Source organism: Siphateles boraxobius, unplaced genomic scaffold, assembly GCF_051911475.1.
Source record: "Siphateles boraxobius isolate OS27281-9 unplaced genomic scaffold, OSU_SipBor_1 193, whole genome shotgun sequence".
In the NCBI taxonomy this organism is placed as follows: Eukaryota; Metazoa; Chordata; class Actinopteri; order Cypriniformes; family Leuciscidae; genus Siphateles; species Siphateles boraxobius.
Genome location: NW_027508803.1, coordinates 170041 through 176040, shown reverse-complemented (window position 1 = coordinate 176040; position 6000 = coordinate 170041).

Here is a 6000-nt window from a genome sequence, read left to right as displayed (position 1 = left end):
TTGCTTTTACTGAGTCCTGTGGAGAAGATAAATGCTCTTTCTGTAATTCTTTAAGTTTAGTATCGAGGTCTAGTAATTTTTGTTTTTTCATTTTCTTTATGTAACGGGCTATTTAGCCCGCCTTGTAGGGGAAATTTGTTAGTGCTGCCCTGGAAAACTGAATAACGAAGGGATCTTAGTCCCCGCTTCCAGTGCTTTTAGTCTCGTTACACACTCAATGTATCTATGTTGTGTCCTACTTTATTGAGATGCACACTACAGACCGACAAGGGTAGGCTTCAGTTTAAGTAATGTCACAAGATGGTCTCCTGAAGTAAAAGTATATGTGAGAGACAGTCTAATATACTCCTCCCTCCCCTGGTCTAATAAAGTAGCTGAGACGCCCCTACTCCTGGACAGCTCTAAACAAAAAGGTACACTGGAGGAAAGTAGAAAAATTAAACAATATTTATTTTTGGTATTTAGCATATTTTTTTCTTCCTTGTAACCAAGTGTTAGCTACCTCAGTGTCAATTATCACTAAATAAAAGAAAATAAATAAAATGTATGGTCTTTGTGTTTTCTTTTAAACTCACTATAACATAACCACCTTTAGTGTAAAAGTTATAAACCTCTCACTTGTACATTGATAAATTCCACTTCAAAAATGAAAAAAACACTTGTAATTTCTTGTAAACACCACTTAGGATGAGTTCTCAGATTTCAAATGATCAACTTCAAATGATCAAACAATAACATTTGAAAAAAACAACAACAACAATGGCATACACATTGAAATGTCACATTAGGAAGAGCACTTACGTGAAATGTCCCTTTATGTGTTCACTCTCAGTTCACTTTAAATTCTGTAGTTCAACTGAACACTCACAGTTCACTGTTCAAAATATCAAAAAGGAATAAGTTGGGGAGTTGAGATGTGTTGACTCGACGTAGCGTGCGTTGAAATCAACTTGAGATTGCTTAGTTGAATCACTCAAGCTCAATGAAATGTCCCAAAAATGAAATGTATCAAAAATGAGTCAAAAAGCAAATGAATCAAACTAAGATGAATCAAAATGAAATTCACTGAGATGTATCAAACTGAGATGTCGTTGGATGGCAGGGTAATACAAAATAGTCTGAAACTCAAATCTTCTCGAAACTATGTTCAGCACCAACGACGACATGTGCAGAACACTCAAATACACGTGACCAGTCTGTTTGACTCGTTAGTTCATTAGGCTGCTTCTCAATCGAGATGTAAGGAGTGTAAAACTCAGCAAAAATGTGGAAAATTTCTTCAATCGTCACTAATCAAATGTAATCATTTCTGTATTTCACAGGTAAGGTACCCTTGTTTTGCCTCTGAGAACATCTGAGTTTAGGAATACTTTCTCTTTCAACTTCTGAAACATCAGCATCATCTGAGTCATCTTGTACCAGCAACTCTGATTCTGATATTACATCCTGACCCCCATTACTATCATGCTGTCTTACTTCCTCTGACTCCTCTTGATCCACCCTTGTGTGTACATGGTAAGTGGAGTGTTGTGCAGTTTCTGGAAAGCAGACAATGTCTGACATGTCTTTGTCTGACTCTGGCTTGTCTCTCATACTACATCGGTGTGCACGCGGTGTGGAAGGTGACGGGAATGAACAGTGCCGAAGCTGATCTCTGTGTACTACCTTTGAAGGACACCCTTTTTCTGGTTTAATAGTAAACACAGGGATGTCTGAGTGGTTTTGCTTTATTACTATGTATGGTATGTCTTCCCATTTATCCTGAATTTTGTTTCTACCCCTGTCCCCAAGCACATCCATTGGTAAACGTGCATCCCTACCGAACATTAGATAGAACGGGGAATAACCAGTGGATGAATGGACATGGCTGTTGTAAGCCATCACCAGCTCTGGAAGGTGAGTCTTCCAATCTCTCTTTTTCTCTGGTGGCAAGGTTCTTAACAAATCATGCATGGTACGGTTGAATCTCTCACATTGAGAGTTCCCCTGTGGATGGCATGGGGTGGTATGGCTTTTTCCTATACCATAGATCTTGCAAAGCTCCTTGATCACAGTGGCCTCAAAATACCTGCCCTGGTCTGAATGCAAGCGAACCGGACAGCCGTAATAAACAAACCAGTGCTTAAGCAGAGCTTTTGCCGTTGTGTTTGCAGTCTGATTCTTTGTAGGAACAGCAACCGTGAATCTGGTGAACATATCGGTAAGAACAAGGACGTTTTCATACCCTCCAGAAGACTGCTCAAGCTGTGTATAATCCATGGCAAGGACCTCTAATGGGGCTGAGACATTACTACATGTCATAGGAGCTCGAAGTCTGGGAAAAACATCTTTGGCCAGTGTACATCTTTTGCACTTCCTTATCCAGCATGAGAAATCCGCAGACATTGTAGGCCAGTAGTAACTTCGTCTCATTAGAGTCAACGTACTCCTCTCCCCGAAATGGCCTCCGTGTTCATGACTGCCCTCATACACTTCACGCTGTAGAGGTTCAGGAACAACCACCTGCCAGGTCTCCTCTCCATCCCTAGGGTCGAGGATGCATCTGAACAACACTCCCTGCTGCAGCTTAAGACGATCAAACTCCTTGGTAAGCTTCTTCAGTTTTGGTTCCATACAACTTTGATCCACTCTGCTTGGTCTCTTATTCTCAGACACTGCTTTATAAATGGGACAGATCACAGGGTCATTCCTCTGCTGCTTGCCAATTTCACTCCAGCTATAGCCACTTATTTCCCCTCTTACAGATGCTTGCACTGCAGCTTTACCTTCAGGTTCCTCCTGAACAATCTTTTTGGCTGGCCACAAACATGCTCTCACTTCGTCAGTTCCTAGCCGAATGAAATGCTTGCCATCATCGTCCTTCTCCGGTTCCTCCCTGGAAGGGATTCTCGATAAAGCATCTGCATTCGTGTTGAGTCGGCCCGGTTTGTAGCATACTTCAAAGTTGTACTCCGCCAGCTGTGCTACCCAGCGTTGCTCAACCGCTCCGAGGTTAGCCGAATCAAGGTAACGTAGCGGGTTATGGTCAGTAATCACTGTGAATTTTGAATACATAAGGTACTCTCTAAATTTTTCAGTGATTGCCCACTTCAATGCGAGCAGTTCCAACTTGAATGCACTATAGTTTTTGTCATTTTTCTCTGACCTTCTCAAACCTCTGATGGCATATGCCACAACACGCTCAGTCCCCCCTTGCTTCTGGCTGAGTACGGCTCCCAATCCATGATGGCTTCCATCCGTGGCGAGTACAAAGGGCATACTAAAGTCAGGATATGCAAGGATGGGGGGTGACATCAAGCACTTCTTCAACTCGTCAAATGCGGCCTGGCATTCTTGGCTCCAGGTGAAAGTCACAGAGGTCCTGATTTTCTTTCCTCCACCTACCAATGCATGTAGTGGCCTGGCAATCTGAGCGAACATTGGGACGAATTTTCTGTAGTAGCTCATAAACCCGAGTACTTGTCTGACCTCTCTTACACTCGTGGGGACTGACCATGTGTCCAGGGCTTTAACTTTCTCGTTATCTACTTTTATACCTTCCGCGGAAATCTGGTGTCCCAAAAACTTCACTTCAGACCTTAGGAGAAAGCATTTGCTTAGCTTTAGCTTTAGACCATGCTGTTTCAGACGGTTGAAGACAAGTTCTAACCTCTCACAATGGCTCTCAAAGTCTTTGGAGAAGATAATAACATCATCCAGATAGACTAAAAGAACGTCAAAGGCCAAGTCACCAAGCACCACTCCCATAAGGCTCTGAAAGGTGGCCGGGGCATTGCACAACCCGAATGGCATCCTGGTCCACTCAAACAGGCCAAATGGGGTGGTGACAGCTGTCTTCTCTGTCCTTCTCACTCACAGCTACCTGAAAATACCCAGCAGTCAGGTCTAGTGTAGAGAACAGTTTAGTATTACCCAAAGTGTCCAAGGACTCGTCCACCCTTGGAAGTGGATATGCATCCTTACACGTCACTTGGTTCAGCTTTCGGTAGTCACAGCAGATTCGTACACTGCCATCTTTCTTCATAACGATAACTGCGGGGGATGCCCAGGGGCTACTGCTCTCTTTGAGGACTCCCTGGGACACCAGACCCTGGACATGCCTTTTGACCTCTTGAAATATCTGTGGTGGCACTCTACGATGTCGCTGCTTTATTGGTGGCGCTTCACCTGTAGGAATATTGTGCACCACAGCCGTGGTGTAGCCATAATATTGGTCATCCTTGGAGAAAACATCTCTGTGCTTTGATAACAACTCAATGAGCCTGTCACATTGTTCTGGTGTGAGTCTTTCATAGTAAACTTCAACAGAAACGGGTAGCTGAGTGAGTGAGTTTTTATCGGTTTGAACCTTGTCTTGCACCAACTCTTTGACATGAAGTACGCCGTCACTTTCCTCAAATTTGAGCACATCCTTTGTGATCACTTCCCTTGGCTTATACACAGAAGCAACTCTGGATCGGGGAACAAGTCTAACAGCCTTTCCACTCAAGTTCACTATACGCACAGGAACCTTCCCACCCTCTGTTTTAGCAAGAACGTGAGCCACTAAGAGTCCTTTTGGCAAACTTGCTCCAGCGACTGGCTCTACTAGCACATGACTATTCACCCTAGGCGACACTCCACAGCGCCCTTCTAGCACCTTCTCACAGCGGGGAGGAATAGTGACAGCCTGTCTTCCGGCAATCTTGACATACCCAATCCTTCCGTCAGACCCCAGATGTCCAGCTTCTTTCTCAACTCTAGCAAGTACTCTCCGGACCTGGGCTTCATCTCGACTATTATACTTGTCAATCTTCTCCATCCCCTCGGCTGAGATAAACAAGGACTGAACTTCATTGAGTACATTCATTCCGATGATTCCAGACACCCCCTTCATTTCCTTCACACCAGGACTTGTGTCAGTCAGAACGAATATACACTTCCCAGGAAATACTTTCCCCAGACATTCTACATCAGCCTGCAAGCATCCCAAGAAAGGAATGTCCAGCCCATTAGCAGCTGTCAGCTTAACCCAGCATGCAGAGGATAACTTCAGCTTCTGCTCCCCATAGTGCTGCCTGAAGTGTGAATCAGATATGGTGGACACCTCTGACCCTGTATCTAAAAGGCACTTGGTCTTGACACCAGCTGTCTTCACCTCAATGGCCAGGCAATCCCCAAAAGCACTGTCCTTCAGTTTTTCAGCAGTCTCATCAGCCAACCATTCCGCTGTGTGACATCTAATCAATGAAGGCTCAGGGCCTTTCTGCACTGCACCTCCGGAGTCTTTCTCGGTAGCCTCAGCTGACTCCACTGTACGCTGTGGTGCTGCTGGACCCCTCCTTAACTTGCCAGCTTGCGGACAATAGTGACTGGTGTGTCCGGGCTCACCACATGAATAACAAATATAACGACCTTCATTATCTTTTAAAGGTTGATTCTTTGAACGGCTCCGCTGTGGCTTATTTCTCTCCTTTCCATGGACTGCTTGATACAGTTCCTCTTGACGAGTTGCTATTTTCTGGATCGCCTCATGCAGTTTCTCCAATGACAGAGCAAAAGGAGCATCCTGTGCTGCAGCAGCATTCACTACCCTTCTTGCACGGGTACTGGATCTTATATTACTAGGAGTCTGTGTTTCCTCCTCTTCTGACCAGGTAATGCCGCTTGCATCAACTGAACAAGACTCAAATCTGGCTCAGCTTTAACTCTACGCTTCATCTCTCGGCGCAAAAATTCGTCTTTTGAGCCTAACACCAACTGCTCCTTCAAAACATTTTCAGCATCCGCCACTCTATTAGGCTCTCGGCGCTGAACACGATTAAGTCTTTCCCGATGGTCATACGCATAGGAGCGTATTGTTTCTCCTGCATTCTGAGCACGATCATAGAAATCTTTAAGCCTCGTACCAATGGGCACTTTATCTCCATATGTGTCAAGGAGAACAGTGAAGATGTTGTCAACTGTCTCATCCTTTCCATCCATCATAAACTTCACTGTGGCTTTGGCCTCGTCTTTAAG